The sequence below is a fragment of the Dendrobium catenatum genome, unplaced genomic scaffold (genome assembly GCF_001605985.2).
Source record: "Dendrobium catenatum unplaced genomic scaffold, ASM160598v2 fragScaff_scaffold_789, whole genome shotgun sequence".
Classification (NCBI taxonomy): Eukaryota; Viridiplantae; Streptophyta; class Magnoliopsida; order Asparagales; family Orchidaceae; genus Dendrobium; species Dendrobium catenatum.
In genome coordinates this window covers 89,909-97,434 of record NW_021319251.1, presented here as the reverse complement: position 1 = coordinate 97,434, position 7,526 = coordinate 89,909, and positions in this window count along the sequence as shown.

Genomic DNA, 7,526 nt, shown 5'->3' with positions numbered 1-7,526 from the left:
TCATCCTAATATCTAATATTTAACTAAAATGTTAGATCCCTCAAACCTAGCCCATTTCTCATAGCGACTTTTTGGATCCTCTCATCCTAGCACCTAGGAGGGCCCGAGACTTTCCAAAATTGGCTAATACAACTTAAACTTCAATTACCACTACCCTAAGTATTAAAATAAATCAACAAACTAAATTAAATAAAACAGATCCTAATTCATTAATATTTAAACTTTAAATAAAGTTTCCTTTTCAAAGCTTTAACAAACCTGAATTTTACGTATCTTTAACTAACTACCCAGCCTAGGATTTATCCTAGCTATATAGGCTTTTACGCATACAAAGAATTATTTGTTAGGGCACCACTTTTAGACTTAGGCTAGGCCGATGTTTACTTTTCTATTGTGTGCCAGGTTTTTCGAGATTTAACTATATATTGTGAGTGAAATTGATGTTGTGTTTATTTACTTTAACTGTACTTGGAATTAATTTGACTGTGCGTTAGATTTACACATAGGTTATGATCAATATTTTGATACTAATAATATTTTTTATAAGTGGTCATGCTCATGCAGCGCTAAATAAAAGGGGGGTAATTATTATGATTTAAATAATAATAATATCTTTTGTAGGCGCTTCAAAAATCGCTCGACCCCTCTAAATAAATGAGGTCTAAAAAATCATAAATAATAACTGCTATAGGTGCTCCATAGACTGCTTAGCCCTTAAAGTAATTAAGAGCATGGCATAGTATGGTTGTAATGAGTTATTTTTATTTCCATATAAACAGCTTGGAATGTTATAACTGCTTAGGAATTTTTATTAGGATAACCTTACATGAGAGTCTAGAATTTACTACTTTTCATTAATATAATTATCTATAATATTGGTTTGAGTTGTGAAAATGTACTTTGAGTTTGGATATCTTTATCCAACTAGAATTCCAAAAGAAGAAGACATTCTCAAGAGGGAGAGTCTTCTTCTATTTGGAAGATCAAGTTTGGATAGCTTTAGATATCCAAAGAGAAAAGGCAAATCTAAGAGGAAATTATCTCTTCATTTGGATATTCAAGCCATAACGTATCCAAGGAGTCTAAGGAGAACAAATCCAAAAAAGCTGAAGATTTGAAAACCTAATATCACACTTAAAGTCATTTGCATCTTTTTTATATTTAGAAATCCGAGTTGTTAGCAGTGGTGCCCGGCCACTTTATTTTCTATAGACCCTAATTTATAATTAAAAGTAGTTGACCTACGAACATTTATTAATTTATTTAATTATTTTGATGCATTTTATTTATAAATGACTGCCTCCATGGTTTCTTGTTTTTCTTAGTTTATTGGCGATTTGAAAGTCGCTTTTATTTTAGCTTAGATTTCGTTAGGATCTCTAAGGACTAAAATCTTTTCTACTCATAACTAAGATTTAATATCTAAGGTATAAATAATTTAGAAACCTAATGAGCTAGAGAACTACCGAAATCGTCCAGGGCCGCATGCATAATGTTACATTTTTCTTTCTTCTTGCTATGAGATACTTCCCCGCTTGCGAGTAGAGTCTGGATAATCTGGCATATGACGATAAGGTGTCGGACCTGGGGAAGTCTAGTCTACTTCTAAAAAATATATTTTATATAAGCCTATTTTTAAAATCTCAAGCATTCATGATTTGGATCTTCTCAACTAGTAGTCATTATATTAGAAATAAATTTAATTAAAATTTAATTGTATTAGCTCTAGGAGCATTCACTCTACAAAAGTACAAGGCTAATTAGGAAACTCTCTAGATATCGGCCTTAATTTCTAAAAACTAAACCTCTCATCTATCTTTCATAAATGATCAGACATCATGGTTTTAAATTGATTAGGTGGTTAGATAGCTCCCTAGTCTAGGTCGGGGTAAGTCTAAGTTTTGCATTATATTAGCTATGACACAGGTGTTAGTGTTGTTCGTAGAACACTAAACCTAACTTAGATTTAGGATTCAAGATTATTATAATCAGTCTCGTAGTACTCCTCATTGGTAGGTAAGTTTCATATTCTTCAAGGACTATAAATCCTATATATCCGTGTAACATGGATGACGCCATCTCCATCTTTCTCTCATATATGTGTTTATTGCTTGACTTTTTCTCCAATTTTTTTCTTAGTACCATAGTCCCTCTAGATGCTGGTGTGAACCATGCATGTTGACTAAGTCATTTGGACCCTTTTTTTTACTTTTGATTAGGATTTCCTAGTCTCCACCCTTGTTCCAATCCCATTCGAAAGGATAATGTAGGATCCTTAATCGAGAGTCTTCTTAGGCTCTGGCCTAAAATATAATTAACTATAAGGGCTTGTGCCTGTGGGAAACTGAGTTCCACATCTAATAAATCCCACTCAAGCTGATGTATTGGGTGGGGGAAACCCATTATTTTGATCAGGTCGTATATATTACTACCCATCAGGATGTGCTGATAAGAACTGCTATCCTCAATGGTTAGTCGTATGTGCGATCTAATCTGCCCTTCCATTGGCTCATTTATGAGGAGCGCAGAGGCCTACGAGCGTCTCTATCCCTCGGGGTGGTGTGATCGTATACCCCTCTGTACTCTGGCAGCATAGCGGTGTCCTTTTGGAGGTCCACACTCACAAACATAACTCCTTTTTTATCCACAGTTACCTATCTAATCATAACTAGACAACTAATTGATGAAGTCCAATTAATTCTAAATTACATTCATAACCTTAATAAAATTATGTTTACTTCTCATAAAAGGAAGAAAAATATTGCTTTAAGACATCTAGTGACCTATATCTTAGAAAAGATGTACAATATTGTTCATCATGAGGTTTCACTTAAAATGCCAATCTACTTTACTGATGCCTCTTTATAGCACTTTTTGAGAAGAATGACAATTCAAGTGAGGATACTGAGGAAGTAGGGGGAGCACTTGCACCTGCTTAAGGACCTGACTTTCAGGAGATGATCCAATATTTTGATCGATTAGAGAGTCATTTTGATCAACATTTTGATCAAATTCAGACTCACTTAAACCATCAAGATATGGGTTGGATCTGAAGTCAGTTTGACTCGATGAACACTAATATAACTATGATGAATAGTTATTTCTCAGTCTTCAACCAACCTCCTCCTCTAAATTAGGGTCCCTCAAAGTTTTAGATATACTTCTTTTATGTTGTCTTTGTCAGTCCTCTCCAGATGTGATGTTTTTATGTGATGATGTCAGAGTTTTTATCTTTATGTTGTACTTATCCTCTCTAGATGTATTTTTAAGGTTGTTGATGCTATATTGTTTTGTGTTTATGATTTAATATCAATTGCTTCAATATATCCGATCCTTAATTGATATCAATAAAAAATATCGTGTTTTTGTTGAGTTGATTTTGTTTATTGTTTGAAATGTGAGTTTGTCAATATGATAATCATGTCTTAATAGATCTAAAAAGTGTTATAAATTAACCTGTAATACAAAATTAATTTTATTATGAAATTATTTTTTAATAATTTTAAAGTTAATTTATAACTCGATCAAGTTAAGGATATAAATCTCATATTCCTTTTTGGCAAAAAAATTTAAATATTATTATTGTAATTTTGATATCTTATTATTTTTATTTCTCTTTTAAAAAATGTATCAATTAAAAAAATAAATTAAAAAAAGTAAAATGTGTATAAAAATCAAAAGAATGTGTAATGATTCGCAAATTATAAAAATGCATAAAATTAGCCCAAATATAAAAAGATGCATAAAGTGTGCCACAAATATTTGAAAAGATGCACAATGTCGCCAATTGAAAGTATTCTTTCCTCTATCATTTAATCTTCAAATTTAAATCAATCTAATGTTCAATTATATTTTATATTAAAAATTGAACTTAACTAATATTCATTTCATCACTTTTGCAATAATTCTCCTTATCTAATTATCTAGAATGATTCATGATCTTGATGAATTTTTTTTTATCTAAGTTGTATTTTAATTTAAATGCTTTTGAATCTTTATTTTTCATCTAATAATAATTAACTTTTTATTGCAATTCTATTTTAATCTCTTTCAAGATCAATTACTAATGTTTTTCATATGACTTCTTCAATTTCAACCTTCCTTTTCCCTTTTTATTGTTGTCAAAAGAGTGAGTAATATTGTTTTGTGATTGTTTTGAGTTTGTGTTTGTGTTATTGTTTGGTGTTGTTTTGTTTTTTGTATTTTGTGTTTGTGTTTGTGTTTGTGTGTATTTTTTGTGTTTTGTGTTTGTGTTTGTGTTATTTTTCTTTTTGTGTGTCATTTGTGTAAAAAAAAGGAGGAGATTGTTGCAACTTAGTTCTTAATAGTTTTTTATAGTTGATATCCTTGCAACATGTATAATTTTTATGATTACAAATATTATTACTTTGATTAATATTTCTCTTAACATATTTTGGATGTATTATTTTCCTATTTTGTGTGTACTAATATTTCAAGAAAATCATACTTCGGATTGTTGAAGACTTCAAATCAGATCAGTTTAGGATTTATTATAAATGAAGTATGTATTTTTATTTTATTGAGTCTGAGAGAGTGTGATTATAATTGAGTAATCATGCACACACACACTAGGGTTAAAACTGATCATACTGTATGAAGTCTTTTTATCCGGGATGATCTGTTCTATTTTCCCCCTTAGTAGTCAAACGAACAATAAGTAAAATTTTTTTCTAAGTATGGATCATACTGTACGATATACCATTCGCACGTACGCCATCTAGGGTAAGAATTTAATTGGTCTTTTTTGTCCCGACGAATTCAAAGTTTTTCTAAACCGTTCTTATCGTACGATGTAATCATTGTACGTACGCCGTCCAAGGTATGAATTGAATGGTTCCCTTTCATCCAGACGAATGTTGAAATTTTTGTAACTAATCGTACCGTACGATGTTGTCATCGTATCGTACGATGTTGTCATCGTACCGTATGATGTTGTCATCATACCGTACGATGTTGTCATCGTACCGTACGATGTTGTCATCGTACGTACGCTATCCATGGTATGAAATTGTGGGGTCCCTCTTCATCCCGACGAAGATGAAAATTTTTCTAACTATTTGTATAATATGAACTAGGTTCATACTGGATGATCATTGTGTATGAAAATATTTTGTACCGATTCACATAAGGTTTGTATGCAACAAGTTTTGAATTGTTCGTACGTACGAATATACGATCATACTGTACTATCATATACACTCAAAATTGAAAATTTCAATTTTCTGGATGGTTTTTTGTATCTTTGATACAATAGATACACTAAAACTGATGTGAAAAACACTGGTCTTCATGATTTTTTAAGGGCAATTGAAAGAGAGAGTGTGAGAGAGTGTTTGAGAGAGATTTCTTGTAAGTGAAGTGTGAAGGGTTCATAAGGTTACTCAAAGGTAAGTTTCTCTTTGTGATTTTTGGTTATCACTCTTCTTCTTGTCTTTCTAGTTGCTCGTGAGAAGATCTTTGAAGAAGATATAGTACTCTACCGACACTTAGAGGGTATAAACAAATAATGGTACTCTGCCAACACTTGGAGAGTGTGAATAGACGACGATTCTCTGCCGACACGTGGAGAGTGTGAAAGGATGATGGTTCTCTGTTACACCGAGAATTGGTGAAAGAGATGATTGTTACAACTCGGGCTTCTGAGTTTATGATTTTGATGATAACAAATAATATTTATTAATCTTTTATTTCTCCTAGTATTTGCAGTGCATATGTCTTTCTATATTGACTAATATTTCAGGTACATCATGCACCATTCTTTGAAGATTCAAGGCTCAAGATTGCATAGAATTGGTCGTATTAAATGAGTCTGTAATTTTCATTTATTAAGTCAAGTCTTGTAATGATGAATGTTAGTTTGTTGATCATGCACACAAATAGAGGGAGCAAAAAATGATTATAAATATTTTAACTTTTCTGTTCATCGTACTGTACGAATTTATTTCGTACTGTACGATCTGGTGTAACAGAAATAAATTAAAATATTTTATTTTTCCTGGAAAAATTATTTTTGAATATAACTAATCGTACTGTACGATCACCTCATCGTACTGTACGATCTGTTATAATTAGAAAGCCCGCCGTCCATTAAATTAGGCAAAAATTTGAATTTGAAAGGTTGTATAATCGTACTGTACGATGTTTAAAATATTGCCTAAGTTAATCCTGAGATTATTCAATCAAAACGGCTGAAATTTGTCATTTGGATCGTACTGGACGAACTGGATCGTACTGTACGAACTGGATCGTACAGCACATCGTACAGGACATCGTACAGTACTAACAGGTCAATTTCTGCACATCGTATTGGACGATCTTGCGATCATACAGTACGATATTTGACGCCCGAATTGAGTATTTTTAGGGTTTTTTGAGCCCTCTATTTAAGCACTCTCATAAGACTTTGTAAGAGTCTTTGGCAGCCATTGTGTCTTCATTCATTTAGAGAAAACTTGAAGAGAGGACTTGAAAGGGAGAGAGGAAAGGGTGAAGTTTGAGAGAGGGAGAAGATCCTTGGAGGGGGTTTCAAGGGAGTGTGAAGGAGATCACACGGTTGCTCCGACGAGCTTGCACCTCAGTACCATCGGATTCAAGGTTCGTCTTGAAGGAAGTTTTGGGAAGAAGAAGATCTCATTGGTGTCAAAGGACCCGGCTCCTCCGCCGCACCGGGGAAGGTGGAAGTGATTGTGTAAGGGCTTCTCCGCCTAGCTGTGGGAGCTAAAGGAGAATCACTAAAGGTTTAGTGTAATACTCGGAGGGTGCCTCCGGGGAGTGGACGTAGGTCATGGTTTGACCGAACCACTATAAAAATCTTGGTGTGTTCTTTCCTTTATTTTTCTGCACTTTAGTTTTGCATTTATTTTTATTGTGGTTAATTGCGTGGATGAATTTGATTATATATCTTTTTATTGTGAATGAAATTCGCTTCCGCATAAAGTCATAAAAAGATATTTCTTTTCATTAAAAGAAGTTTTTAATCATCGAATTCACCCCCCTCTTGTCGTTCAGTAATTTCAATCATTCCTCTATATTTTTTCTGATCTACTGATTTTCCACTAGGATCCTTATCTAATTGGATTGTCGAACTCATTGGGGTGTTCATGGGTTTTGCACTATCTATTTCATTATTTCTTTAAAATATCCTTAATATACTTTGATTGGCTAAGAAAGGTTCCATTATCCATTTGTTTTACACTAAAGCCAAGAAAGTAATTAAGCTCTCCCATCATGCTCATTACTCATTGTTTTTGAAAATTCATCGCATAAGTTTTTATCCGAGGATCCAAACAAGATGTCATCTACATATATTTGAACAATGAGAATTTCTTCTTTGACCTTTTGTAAAAAGAGTGTAGTATCTACACTACCCTTTTTAAATCCTCTATCCAAAAGAAATGAGCTAAGTCTTTCATACCATGCTCTAGGTGCTTGCTTTAATCCATATAGTGCCTTCTTTAATTTAAATACATGGTTTGAAAATTGTGAACTTTCAAATCCGAGGGGTT